The following is a 15,230-nucleotide window of genomic DNA, read 5'->3' as shown; positions in this document are numbered from 1 at the left end:
CTGCTCACGGCATGACCTAACGCCAGGGAAGCAGACTCATTCTGCCTCAAATTACAGCTCCAGGAAAAGAACTCCAAAAACCGTTTTCATGAATTTGGCGTGGAGGGGGTTCCCTCTGCTCATGCTTGACCCAAGGTATCGTCACATTCTTAGAGAAAACACCCAAACCAGAGGGAGGACGTCTTCATGACACGGCGGCAAAGCTCTGAAGCGAAAACGCATTCGAGCGAATAGACACTTTAAGAACCTGTGAGCCTGAAGCTAGAACATTACACAGACAAAGCTGGCAGCGAGAGCGGAGACATGAATGCGAATGGGCGCTAATGGGGATAATATGGAGATGAAAACAAATGGCGCCGCTGCAGAAGCCAGAGATGAAACCCCCAGTCATCTATTCAAGACGCATATTTTGCTGCTGAATTCCGGTCTAGTTCACAGACTGTCTGGTGAACTTTCAGTCCTGGCAGATTACGAGCAGAAAGAATCCGACCATTATCCGCCTGAATAAAGAAAGCGACGTATATGCGAGGCGGCTGTAGACGCCCGTGTTGAAAGGCTTCATTCTTAAACCACAGCCAACTGATTTCCAGCCGCGACCAATCCGGGCATCAAAGGTAAACTTCATTATTGGTCTGACATTTAAAAAACGCTTGATCAATTGGTTTTACCGGAGCCCAGGGGGGACAGGACCTAATTCTACATGTGTGGGAGGGATTTCACAGCAAATGCAGCAAATAAACGAAGAACAGAAGGCGGCTTTCGCATCACGGGCGTCACAGGATCATGGAGTGCACGTTTACATGGTCTACTAGGCGGTGAATCAAATGAATAACTTTTGCTACAGCTTTATCTGCTGTATTTCTCATTATATTACACATTACATTAATATGGTTGGTTTCCCATACAACATATGGACTAGATAGGAGCGTCAGTCCAAATCCAATTCTTGCTCAATTGCTAATGTTCGCCGTAATTTTAGCTTAATTGCCTTTATCCCAGCGATGTTCACTGACAAATCTGTTTAACCAGTGAGAGCCGCTTTAATCCACAGCCATGAAACAAGTGAGCTGTGTTCCCCCCACAGCGCCGCTCACGCTGGTCTGACTGATTTCGCCGGGCCACTGGTGATGTCTACGGATCAGCTAAATGGGATTCGAATATGAATTAGATTGGGTGGCTTTCCCCCAGCTTATTATTCTTCCCCCCTCTTTCTCTGCCGTGTTTGCCATCTCGCTCGTTCTTCATTTCAGCGTCTCCTCCGTTTGCCCTTCTCATTACCTTCCCTGTCACACATAAGGGCAGTGTGCTCTTTATTATACTCCCGTAATGCTGCAATAATTAGACTGGATTGCCACTTCTGCCGCATTTCTCAACTCTTCCGGTACTCGAACACCGAGCTGGAGCTGGTCCGAACTGGACTAAACTACTCTTCAAATGATCCACCGCCTCAGACAGAAGTGATCTCCATGTTATTTCTGGCCACAGTGCATTTTACAAGTCAAACCAACGTCAAACTGATGGGAAACGTTTGGACCTGGCGTTTCTGTGGATGTTACTTAGACATAGTACCACCCACCTAGACCTGAGGTCTTGGGGGGACGCTGGAGAACCCTCGCAGACATAGGGAGAACAGGCAGAAAGGCCCCAGTCGGCTTTCGGTTCTCACAAATGTTAACATATTACACTGATGATCGTTTTTAAAGTCTTGAAAAACTGCCTTTAAAGCACCTCCATGAAGGAACACCGGTGGTGGCGCCGTTGTCGTCGTCAAGGCCGCCGACCAAACAAAAGAAAGCAGCACTCACAAAGGCGGCGTCTTTGTACCGCACCTCTAGATTTCGCTCAAAAGGAACGTAAGGGAGGCTTGCAGTCTGGTTATTAAATTTAATGAATCCTTAACATGTGTAAATCCCCCTTTGTGCGTCTTTTTATAAAACACTACGTTTCATGCATTGTGTTATTTTAATGTCCCTTCAGAGTAACACACTGGACACTTATACACCAGTGTAGTAAACTTTTAATTATAAACAGCTTCCTTTTTAAGCCTTCAATTTAGCTTTTTGTCCCCAAACTAAATGACTTTTAAATTAATCTTGTTTAGCTTTAATACCACTTCATTTTTTTCCTCAATCAATCCTAAAACTAGCCTGGTTCACCACATGTAGATGGGATAAAGCCAGGGGGCATTCTCCTCGCACGCACACTCTGTGTGTTGCCGCTTTCAAAATCCCCTTCCCCACAGAGACGACAACAGTCTCTGAGCACGGAGGGGGTTTTTAATAAAGATCGGCATCGTGCATTAACGTGGCCACACTCGGTAAATCTTTAGGTAAATGGTTTTAACCAACATAATAATAATAACGCCAATAAGGAAGTTCTGGCGCGATTTGGTTTTGGCCACGGTCAGTCCTTTCTTAACATATTTTCTTTTACTTTTATGCTTTAAATCAGTAAAAGTCGCATCACGCAATGGACATAATGCACATTTTTTACAGTTTTTGGGGCATTTTATTTGAACTATTTTGCAGAAGGATGGGATTTGTTTAAAAGCGCACAATCAATCATCCATCATTAACACAGTGCTGTGTATAAAAAAGCTTTTATTCGTGGATAACCTAGACTAGAGGCTGCTGATGGGAGGCCTTCTAGATACAGCCGTCTTAAAAAATAAATAAATAAAAATAACAGTGGCAGGCTGTGTTTGAGACGTACTTTACAGCTATTTCTGCTTTGTTGTATCCCTTTCTTCCATCTCTGCATTCTGCCAGTACAAGTGCCCCCCGCCCATCCTCAAATAAAAGGGAAGGTCTGTGGGAAGTGACATTTCACAACCCAACAGGGAGAAATAATCAAAAAGGACAAAATGTGAACACAGACCTCCTCCTCTTTTCCTCTTTTTTGTTACCTTCTTAAGCGATTTACAAAAAAAAAAAAAAAAAAAACACACACAGCAGTCCCCAGGTCACACTTCTTTCCTCCTTCTTCCTCTTTGCTCCATCTGTCAACAATCCCCCACTTCCCCCCGTCACCACCACCACCACCACCACCTCCACCCTGGAGCCTGTTTGCCTTTCTCTCTGTTTAAAGTCTGCATTCAGAGTAACGCTCTGTGCCTCGTTCACCTTTTTCCAACCGCTCTGCTTCTTGCCGCGCTTCCCTCGCCTCGTCTCTCGTTCCTCCCCCCCCCTCGTCTCTCTTTTCTGTTTGTTTTGCCCTCCTGCGGGTGCTGCATCGTAAACACTCCTTATCCCACGGCGATTTGAGGAGTCTCGTTTTAATGCAAGCCAACCGTCGCAACGCACGATCGCGGCCCGCGCACACACACACCTGTGGCTACCAAACCTTTACAGGCAGCTGTACATCAGCAGAGGAAAACTACGTGGCCCATCTTCCACTCACTCCCCAGCGCTTGATCTGTCCATCATCGCCCCCCCCCCCCCCCCCCACCCCAACCTCTCCCTCTATCTCTGTCCATTCCTTTCTTCTGGGCCTTCACTCTTCAGAGGGCTCCTCATTTCACTGGAACGATGGATGAGAGGCTGGGGCCATCTGCAAGCACTGATAAAACCCCCACCTTACACACACACACACACACACACACACACGGATACTGACATACATACAGATGCGGAAACAAGGAGGGAAACTCAGAGCGAGATGCAGATGCATCACTAAACCTCAACACAGACACACTCCAGCGAACACATGCTAGAGAAAGAAAGAAAGAAAAAAAAAGACGTGTAAACACGAGACACGCGGCCCATCTTCATGTTATGTGGGACGCGTTCCCTGGAACCTCTTAGACGCATCCTGCACGTCAAGAGGGAAAGAAAGGGAAGGAAAAAGAGGGAGAGATGAAAGGAGACACAAAACAAAAAAAAAAAGAAAAGAAAAAGTGCAAAATTTCCTAGATGAGAGCTGGAATAAAGATGAGCAGGGAAAGAGTTGAGGAATTGTCGGGGTGGGGAGGGAGGGAGGGCAAAAGAGCAGAGCGGGCGAGGGAGACGCGGCGAGAATGAGAGGTGGGATGAAAACGAGGGGTGGACGTGAATAGCCCGGAGGAGACATTATGCAAAGGGAGGGATGAGAAAGAGATGAAGTGAAGGGAAAGTTGAAGGGCTGGTCAGCGCATCGGAGAGTGATTGGGGAGAACGCTGAAGTACTTGGGGAAAAAGTTCCCGAGCCGAGCGAACGCAAACATATGAGACGAGAGGGGAGGAAAACAAACAGCTCTGCTCATTAGCACACTATACACTGTAAGTATGCTCTATGCACCCATTAATTATATATCCTTCGTCCAACATTAAGCCTAACGCGTTCTGAGGACACACACTCAAACAATTCACTGCAATTGTTCCGTTAAGCCGCGGCAAAGACACCGACTGACGCCGCCGACAGACTCCGCTTTATAATGTGCCTCCTTGTTAATGCTTGAGGAGCACGGACGTGCTCTGGCTGCTATCGCGGCAATATAAGGCCACTGGACAACAGAGAGGGAGACTTTTACAATGGCTAAAAAAAAAATATTCAGAAGGCCTTCTTCAGTCATTCTGCCTCTCCATTAGCATGCAGAGCGTCACTTGCCTGCCGGTCCAAGTCGGTGGCTCTCGGAGGAAACGCACCGCTGTTGTTACCAACGCCAATTAAAAGTTGTGATTTCTTCGGCTAAGAAAACGAGGGCAGACCCGTGCAGCGACAACTTGGTTGATTACAACCAAGTATCGGCGTTATGTGCTGGTAGATCTGACCAGCCCAGAGTGCATTTATGAACACGCACTGACGAGGCATTTGAGATTCTAGACCACATTTGCAAGTGCGCTGATCGCATTCTTTCCGCACGCTGACGGACTACCTACGTAATAACTAAGTAATGTCCTCTCGTTTGCACAGTGTTCTCACACATGTAAATACCAGACGTGAACAGACGATAAAGCACGGACATAAGACCTGGTCGCGTCTACATCTGATCAGATCACAGCTCTGTGCTCCGTATGCAAACAAACACCATCAGTAGAACGGCCATCTAAAACCGTCAGCGTTTTCACGTGACTGAAAGAAAGCGGTGAGATCTTTAAACGTGTGTACTTAAAGCTCGACCGGATCACCCGGGGTGTTATGTCAACACGAGCTCTGAAGAGGGCTTTTAATCTCACTCATAAATGTGAGCAGTTAATTTCCATCTTGATGACTCTTTATGTGCACTCACCGCCGCGCCGCTTCAAGGCGGCTTCGTGTGAAAGGATCAAGCGAAGATTCATTGAGACAAAAGAAAACCTTGTGTTGCTTCCTTTGATCTGCGGCACCAGCGGTTTTTCCAGTGGTTTTGGCCCAAATTAGATCAGAGGCCAGTCTCCTTGAATCCATAAATTAAACCATCACTCACACACTAATGAGGAGAGAGCAGGAAGAAATATCTTTTACCTGAACCACCTAAAAACTGACCAAACAAGTACACTCTGAGTAGTATCAGTCAGTTAAAGGCCCATCTCCTACATCTATGCAGTTAATCATATCGTTGTAGTATATACTTAGAAAGCTGTGAATTTCCTAAAAGACAAACTGATCTTGAGCTTTTGAGTTTAACTTTACTTTTGTTGAACTGAACAGTTTGACAGGAAGTGAGTTTGTATTGACAAACATACAGTTGTTTTTGTTTTGGTTTTTTTGGTTTTTTTGGAGGGAACTGACATTTGATTTCTCATTTTTTTTCCTGTTATTGATTCCTTTGCCCGTGATTTGCTTGAATACGCTTATTTTGAACTGAACGCCCCTTGTGGTGGCATTGCCTTGTTTCTGTTATGGATTCAAGAAGAGGTTTTTTTTTATGTTTCTTTTCCTCACTTTGAACCATACGTGCTGTCGACTAATTTAAAAATAAAATAAAATACTGAATCACACCCTGAAGCAGTTTTGTCAGGCGCTGACCTAAGAGGCACTCCAAAAACACAAAACAAAGACGCTTCAGGGAGGATTTTTCTAAATCTCCTCCTTAAAATACCCAATTTTGTTGCCTTCGTTTCTACTGAGGAACGGTCATTAACCCCCAACCCCAGCCAGCAGCCTCATACGACTCCTGCAGAAGAAGAACAAACACAAGGAATGGGCCACGCACACAGCCCAGGATTGTTTCCTAAATTAAACAAAGTCATTCTGAGCACCGAGCGCGAATACTGCCGAGTTGCAAAGAGGCTTCCCTTAATGTACGAGGACTGATTAAACGGACACAGACGGCAAACTTCAAGGGATTTAATGTATATTAGGACTAAACAAATGGAAAGAAAACAACAGACACGAACAGCAGATGTTTGACGACGGTGAACGCAGAGAAAAGAGAGAAAACAGAAAGAGGGGAAGATAAACAGGGTGGGGAAAAGAGGGAGGTAGACGGCAGAAAGAGGAAATGGGGGACCAGGTGTACACAAGGAGGAGGAGGAGGAGGTGGTGGTGGTGGAGAATCCGATTTGGAAATAAACAAGCAGGGGAGGGGCGAGCTGGATGGAGGATTGAGGGATAAGGAGCGGATAAATACGGAGAAGATTTCCATAGAGGCGGTGAAAGGAGGGAGGATGAGAGGAGGCGAGTCTATAGATGATGTACAAACAAATGAATAAGGGGAGGGGAGACAAGACAAAGAGAGTAAAAATTGGACGAAAGGGGAGGGGGAAAGGGAAGGAAAACAAACCAGTAACAAGAAAAAAGGGGAGAAGAAATCGGGGATGGGGAGGGAGGCAAAAAATAGACGACGAAAACGGGGTTAAAGAAAACACGGGGCAGGAATGTGAAACCGCGAAAAACACGGGGGGAAGGATGAGAAATGACAGAGCGGGGAAAAAAAAGAGCGAATAATAACTGGAGAGAACACCACAAAACACAAACACAAAACGGGAGAGGGGGGGGGACGTCGGCAGGCAGGTAGCAGGCAGCGAATGAGAGGAGGAGGAATGATGAATGAGAAGAGTTCAGTGGAGGGGGAAGGAGGGGGGGGATCAGATGGGGAGAACAACATAAACGACGGGAACGCGTGACGGCGAGGAAGCCTGTCAACAGCGGGGACATTCAATTACAGAAAGACACACACCTAAACTAGGCATCTACATGCGGGAGCTGTGCACCTGTACACAAAGTCCACACACATAAACATCAACGCAGGGAAATTGATGGTGACAGCGGGAGGTGGGAAGGGCGGGTGGAAATACCAGAGGAAAGGATGATAGAGATAATAGGAGGAAAAAATAGAGTGTGGGAGGGGGGAGATACAGTAGAGAGGGGAACAGGGTGGCCATTACTGTACATGACTTATACAGATAGATAAAATATGAGCGGTGGTGTAGCTCCTGTAAGGATTTCTTTATCACGGGGAAGAGGAGGCTTCCTTTATCTCTCTGGCTTGGATGCAAGAAACGCTCATCTTATCAATTAAAAGTTAAATCTTCCACACAATAGAGCGAGCAAAAAAAGAAAACGGCAAGCAGGGCCTGCAGCTACGCGTCGTCCTGCCGGTGAGTTTTGCCGACTTATCATTGCTCCTAATGATGACTAAGTGGTAGAGTTTCTGCTGGAGGACGCCGCCGTGCAGCTAATTTGTTTTATTTTGTTTCCCATTATGTCCGTTCGAGACACGCTCGCTCACCGTTCCTCTTGGAAACGGAGCGATCCGCCTCGAGGAATTACTTAACGCGTCTCTGTCAATCCAAAATAAATAAATAAATAAATAAATAAATGAGGGGGGAATCATTAACGCGCTCATCGCAGGAAAGGATTTCCGGGTCACTGAAGGGAGAAGGCCGAGCAGACACTTCGAAGGACCCTCCCCGTCGATCGCTGGTAATAGCTGGGGTTTTCCTCTGCGGCGCGCGGGCTCGGTCTCAGAGTGTGCGCTCATGCACGTTTCCTCAACCTTCAATAAGCTCTGGTGTTTGAATGACAATGGATTTCCTCCTGGATGAGCTGCAGGAGCGAAGTGTCTCGGTGTATCGACGCCCGTGTGCAAAGCTATTAAATCCTCACACGCCGACCCCTCGCCTGCACAGTCGGCCGCTCAACATTTCTGATTAAAACGGTCTGAGACTAGATTGCTCATTTCTGTGTATTAGCGGTGATGTCCGACGTGGAATTTCAACCGATGATGGGCAAAGCCGCCATTGCAGAGGACTGACTGGAGGCTAGAACTAATAGAGAAACGTGAGGAATGTCACTCCGTAATATAACCCTGATTACCACGGCGATGAGTGGCAGCGTTCGTCACGCACAAAAGGCGAAAGGCACACTCGCTCTGCAGAGACACACTGAATGTGTAAGTCGGCTCACGGTGGAGGGAGCCCACGCATGATCTGCTCAAGGTCAAAGGTCGCCCCTTTGGAAATTACACCGTGTTCGGCCGCGTGTCGGTCTGCACCCGCTGCGCTGGCGCTTTGCCCTCCTGCAGGCGGGTGTTTCAGGTGTTCTAACAGGTCAGCGGTCCTGGAAGCCAACGTTAACAAGCGCCTTACTCCCCCCGCAATTGTGTTTTCTGTGTGTTGTTCCTGTGTTGTAACTCCAAACAACACTTTTTTCTTTTTTTTTGTGGTTTACTCCTCTTGTCTCTGTTCTTTTATTGTGCACCAAAGAGAAAAAGGAGCCATATGGACTCATTAACTCACTAAATGAACACTGCAGTGATGTCCTCTTTGACGGGGATACCGCCGGACTGCACACATCTCGAGTTGTGACCAACACCACAGTTAAATATATATTCTTTTTTTTTAATGAGGGAAAATCCATTCACCTATATCACAGGTGTTCCTAATTTGATGATTTGTCCGCTGTTTTACTAAGAGACGTGGACACAACACTGAGACCTAGGACTAAACAGCAGAAAACAACGTGCACAAATTGCACTAATTTATCTTAAGGTTTTTGTTTTGTTTTTTAAGAATAGTTTAGACATTCTCCTAATTTGCTTGTTCTTTTTCGCACAAATGGAAACAATCTGGAGTTGTGTTTACTTATTATGTTGTTATGTTGCTGGTAATGTATGTGCATCTATTACTGGATGAGTTAACACAGACGAAAATACTGTAACTTGTCGTTGCCATAACAACTCCAGTGTGTATTCTAAGTGAATTTAGCATTTATAACGAAAGCAATTTTTTTTTTTTTTTTTGTCGATCTTGCAGGGCGTATATAATTTAATGTAATTTCAGTCACAGTTTATTCTAACCCATGACGTTATCCAGGCTGAAACTGATGACAGATCACATATTAATCTGACCTGATATGAATTGTGCACTGTAAATGCGAGCGTTGTCGATGATTATCTCACTCCACTCCTTTCTTTTAATCGAGTTCTGACTGGCAGTGGCTGGTGATAAAACGTCAATATTTTTGCTTTTTAGATTTTGACACCCAAAAATACAGCAAGTTGACATCAAGCTTCCCGTTTTGCCTCCAGCTAATGCCATGACGTCACAGTGACGTAGGCTATGAAGGGGTCTACAGACCCTACATTTTTAGGTCTCAAAAACAGGACATATAGAGGGAAAAAGAGGACGACTGGTCACCCTAATCTTTATTTAGGGGATTCTTTTTACAAGTTAATGCTAATGCTAGCTAATGCAATGTTAGTTGTATGTTTCAGGAGTGTCCAAGCAGAAGCTGCATTTGCTATGTTACCCTCCACCTTACTTCTTGTAATCATGTATCTTTGTTGGAGAGGCTTCACTTGATAAAGACAGACAAGACTTCGTCCCCTTTGTGTCCTGTCAATTCGTCCACCCAGTGAGTGAGAGTGTTGGGGCTGGTGAATATAGTCCCATCAGTCAGAGTTTGACTTTAAAATAACACTGACGGTCTCGGAGAGTGAGTGTATTATTATATTCTCTAAAATATGTGTTTTTCTCGTCCATTCTGGCCAAAACAGTCCACTGAAATATGCTAACCTGTGTTCATAGGGCTATAGTGTTTGAGATGTTTTGCATCCAGCTAAGCCCCGCCCCTCAAAAAACGTCACACAAACAGTGAAGGGGTCTATTGAAACAAATAGGAGCAGCCACAGTGCGCTGTTGGATGAAGAGCTGCAGAAGACCTCAAACTACTTGCACGGTGTCGTGATCGTCTTTTCTTTCACCACACAAACAGCAATAACAGTCTTTGGTTTTTAGGTTTCATTCAGGTTGTTTAGTTCGTACCAACCAACAAACTATAAATAGATTCAAGTTGGGATCATATTTAATTAAGTACATTCAAAACAATGCATTCAATCCTGCTTTTCACTATATTCATTTTTGAAAGATATCAAATGTAACGACGATAACGTCACCGATCTGGGTTGCAGGATGTTTTGGTGTGCAACCGAAGGTGTTTTTATGATAATCGTTGAGACGTACACACTTCCTCTAATTAGGACTCAACCTATTTTCAGACTTAAAAATGATTCTTTGGAGAGTTGAGGCACAGTGAAACACACATCCAGACACACACAGCAGAAAGAGTAAGCCCTATTACTAATACATTGAGCTAACAAGAGAAGGATGCAGGTTGTGGCGGGGTGGAGGAAACTGAGAGAAGCCGATGTGTCTAACAACGGCTGACACATTGAGGGGAGGAATGGCTGATTTATGGAATGAATTACGGGATGACAGCTAAATCCTTTTCTGATATTCAAATTTGGACTGATGAGGGAGCGAAAGAGGGATGAGAGGATGAAGAAGTGAGGGCTCGTAGCTCCCTCCAGGCTAAGAATACTGCTCGGATTTCCATTCCTCTGGAGCTAAAAGAATTGGATTTAAACAAAAAAAACAAAAAGTCCATTGAACGGCACATGACAGGAAGGAGGCAAAGAGACGGCAGCAAACTAGGTGAACGGAAAAGGAAGAAGTGAAATGAGGTGCTGAGTAACAGGAGGAGGTGGAATAATAGGAACATGGGGAGGAGAGAGGAACAGCAGGATTTGGCCTCATTACACGTCGTCTTTTCGTTGAGAGAAGAAGGTGGAGCCGTGGAAGGAGATCGTTGGGAATGTTAAGGGATCGAGGGATAAAGGGATGAGAGACGGATCAGAGGCAAGATTGATTTATGGACGAGTGAACTGGTCGAGGGAGGAGGGGAGGAGGAAAAGGGCAATGGTGAAGAAGAGAGAAAAAGACACCGCTGACCATGATGGAGCGATCCATTACATATAAACTGAGATATCTATGAAGAGAGATTGATGGATCCCTTGTTAATGCTATCACTTTTAGACAGAAACAGCTCTCTCACTCACCATTACCACCACGTAGCACGGACACATATCAAGATTCACCCCAACTGTTTTCCCACGCCATGAACAACAAAGTTATATTTCCCTCCATCTTTATTTTACAGGAGCAACACGATTTCAGGCTCGGGTAAATCATCTTCATCATCCACTTATCACACTGTGGAAGTAGAGGCTTTTCCACTTGTGCTTCTTAGAATCACCTTCGCATCTCTCAGAGCTCAAACGATCACAGGGCTTATGTGCCAAAAGGCTGGCGGATACGCTCAATGTGACGAGTGGCTGCCGGAGAAAAATAGATTAAAATACAAAATGTCAAGGTGCTACTTTAATACGCTCCCCTTCTCTCGCCTTCTCTCCCTGCTCCGAGCACGGAGTCCATTCCTCCTTGTCATTCTGTCGACGGGGCTGCCACTGCCCTCGTACTGTGACATCCATCACTCCTCGTCGTCGCCTTCCCCTCAAACCATATCCCTCGCTCACACCTTACTTCATATCCCCCCCGTGACTGCTTCTTTGTCCTAACACTGGGTTTCGTTTTAATCGGCGCTAGACTGCCTCACGGCTTAACGCTGGCATCTTTTTTCATGCCTGTAGCACCTGGATGGATTAGAGCAAATATAAGGCATAAGAATCGTCTTTTAACAGGCTGCAAACTCCCATACTCACACAGCCAATTAAATACGAGTCTTCCTTCTTCAGTCTCGGTGTCGCGTGAAGCTTAAAGGGATACGCCACCTCAATGTGAAATTTAGTCACTCGACGTATTCCCCAGAGTTGGATAAGTAAGAAAATCAGTTTTTAAATCAGTCAAGGCATTGTCCTAATCTGGAAGCACAGCTGTTAGCTTTAGCTTAGCACAGTCGCTGTAATGCAGCATTTCCAGTTAGCGACAGTCGTTCTCAAGAGTGATACATAAACTCAAGAATTTTCCCCAATTACTTTTTGTGACCTGCACATTCACATCCAGTAGAAATGCCAATGCAGTTAACAGAAAGGGATTGCCCAGGGCAGTTATAGACTTGGGACTATATTCTGGCACCATTGCCAGACACAAAGACGCCACACAGCACCTGAAAACCCCCAACTTCCGTCAGCACGACTGGTTTTCAGGTGCTTCGTGAGGTAATTAGGAAAATTCTTTATCACGTTTATTTATCACCCATGCGAACAACTGGCTAATTGGCAATGCTACATTACAGCGGCTATGCTAAGCTAAAGCTAACAGCCATGCTGCCAGATTAGGACAATGCCTGGACTGATTTAAAAACAACTGCCAATTTAACTATACAAAAGTATATTTAACTTTTTGATATAAAAAAACAAACAAAAAAAACATTTGTGATTGTTCTCGTTATTCATTTACAGATCAATATCAATATCTCCATTATCAACAGGAAAACACATCTAACATATCCATCGTCGATGGCCAGTGGACGTCTGCAGCCCTGATTGGGCCAAATTTCTACCCAACTCTGCACATATGATTCACATCCACATTTCCTCCCAGCTCTCTCCTAGCCCCCCCATGCCCCCAGCCTTTCACCTTTTCTGAAGGCTCCATTAAAAAGAGACGAGAAAACAAGCACCGAAAACCCAACGCGACTGTCTCCCACATTTGTTTTCTCTCCTCAGAAGAGAAAATGAAGTCAAAGAGATGCAAAACGAGGTCGTTCAAATTAATGAGACAACCTGTTACCCGACTTCGCCTCCGTTTTGCACACCCATCCATCGCTCCGCTCTCTCCGCGTAAAGAAAGAAAATACCTGCCTCTCCGCGTGATGCTCTTCCATTTCATCACCTCGACATCCAATAACCCCGCTCCCCCACCTATTCTGCTGTCACTTCGTCCTGCTTTTCTAAGATGGAAAACGTATTGAATAACGCAAGGCCGACGATTTTGTTGCTATAAGGGAGAAATAGCCCTTCCAGAGAATCGGCTGTGACTTATGCCCTCTCCTGCTGAACCACAACGATTTTTTTTGACAGAACTTAACAAAGTGAGATCGTGACAACTGTGTGAGTTTGACGCCCAAAGTCCATTTTCTTCCATCGGCCGTTTTCGGGCGACAACAATTCCACTCCTTTCTCAAAGTCAATTATCCAACCTGCATCGGGTGCTTCTGGTGACTCAAACCTGTGGCCTTCCCGCCCTCCTCCTTTCACGCGTCCCTCAAATGTGAACGTTCCTCCATTCAAACTCCGACGCGCTGTTTGGCTCATTCATATTGCATGTCGACGGCGAAGGGGTTGTCGCCACGCTGACCTACGTACGCCGCGCTCGGCGGCGCAGATAAACGGTGGAGGAAGGCAGGGGGGGAAAAAGTAGAAGAGATAAGGATGTGTGAAATATGTTATGTCATTTTGGAAGTTTTTCTGAAAGCAGGACAAGATACAAAGTCCTTGAAGCAGAAAGGTCGCACGCTACAATTTTCACGGTGTGAAGTAATGCACCCTGAGAGAGAGGAAGGCACATGATGGGATTGTTGTTTCAATGGCTTATATGTTTTATCCAACAAGGCCATACGTGATGTTTATCTGAAAAATGCTTTATTTAGATACAGCTCAGAAAAGCTAAACTGTAATAACAATAATAATACCTCATCTGTATTTCAATAACCAGGTTGGATTTCGTCTGATCACTGGGCCACAGAAGCTGTTAATAAACTAAAACGACTGCCCCCAGGAGAAGGAAAAAAAATAAAATAATGGATTTAAATTCAATTTAAATAAATCTGCGTGCTCAACACAATCCTTCATTTCCCCCCTCGATCCAAACCAAGAGACAGATGATTCGTTTGATTGGAAAGCCAGCGGTGCAAGTCGAATTCAACGGCATTCTGGGAGTAAAGAAAGAAGAAAAATAATAAAAAATAAAAAATAAAATAAAAAAAATCACTGTGTTCAGTCTTCAGACGGCAGTGGCAGAATCTTATTCTCAGCACCCGCGGATGGAGAGGAGGGATGGAAGGAAAACAGTGGGTCTCCAAGAGCTTCCAGCTGCAGTGGATTTGACATGCAGATGATAATGTAGCATTGATCTGTTTCCCTTGTGTTTTTGTACGCTGCTCAGCTGTGGCTCTCTGACAGAATATTCAAGGAATGACTGTCCGTCATATTTTATTACTCTTTTTTTCCCTTTTTCTTTTTTGCTCCTCTGCATTGTTAAAGTATTAAATCATTTTTTATTCCCCAGAATCTACTCGAGTCTAGGCTGCAGACGGAAAAAAACATAACCCACCCATGGTCAATTGAGAGACTGAAACCTCACCTCAACACGTTTGTGCTGCGTCACCCGTTTCTATAATATCATCTATTAGCTAAAGACGAATCACAGCTTCAATTTATTTGGAGCAGCTCTCATTAAACCTTGGTTTAACTCTAACATGCATTTTTATCGATTCAAATTGTTTTCCATTACCATTTAATTATCTGTGAAGTGCTTTCTGAGAAATGTTGGAGCCTATAAAAGCTAATAGAGACTCAGCAAAGAAACACAATCAAAAAAAGAGAAAGATAAAGCGTAGAAAAGGACAAGACATGAGGGGGGGGTGGGTGTTGAGTCAAGGGTGAAGGGCAAAAGGACCTGACAGCTAAAGCGTCCGGGGAACAGACCTCATCAGCCAGAGAGAGATTTGTAAGGACGGAATAAGCAATGGCACATAGGATGTGTAACACACAAAGTGTGTTTGGATGGACAGGCTGAGAACTCATATCGTGACCTTTATGGCTACTCAAGTGTGAACACGGTCAAAAGAAATCACTGCTACCCTCACGCCAAGGCAAACAGACAGTCTCCGTACTCATCCCCACACCAGGCGTTTACACAAAATACTCGCACAAGAAACATTTCTGAATCCAGTAGAACTATATACACATATAAAGACAAACAAAACTGATACAATTCCTAGACCATATGTGGCAGTGAGTGGGTCTAATGGACATGAATATACAGTTATGGTTTGGATCATATCCTTAATCTTATTACTGGCAATTA

The 15,230-nt window shown here is 44.9% G+C and overlaps 1 protein-coding gene across 3 annotated transcripts in view; it reads right to left on the bottom strand.

The window, feature by feature from the left end:
• Positions 1 to 15,230, bottom strand: part of LOC125005809 (pyruvate carboxylase, mitochondrial-like) — a 277,141-nt gene that overhangs the window by 166,810 nt on the left and 95,101 nt on the right. The gene's annotated exons all lie outside the window — the stretch shown is intronic.

This window comes from Mugil cephalus, chromosome 1 (assembly GCF_022458985.1).
Source record: "Mugil cephalus isolate CIBA_MC_2020 chromosome 1, CIBA_Mcephalus_1.1, whole genome shotgun sequence".
NCBI classification, from domain to species: Eukaryota; Metazoa; Chordata; class Actinopteri; order Mugiliformes; family Mugilidae; genus Mugil; species Mugil cephalus.
The sequence above is the reverse complement of the archived record's forward strand: the minus strand, read 5'-3'. Positions and strand labels throughout refer to the sequence as shown.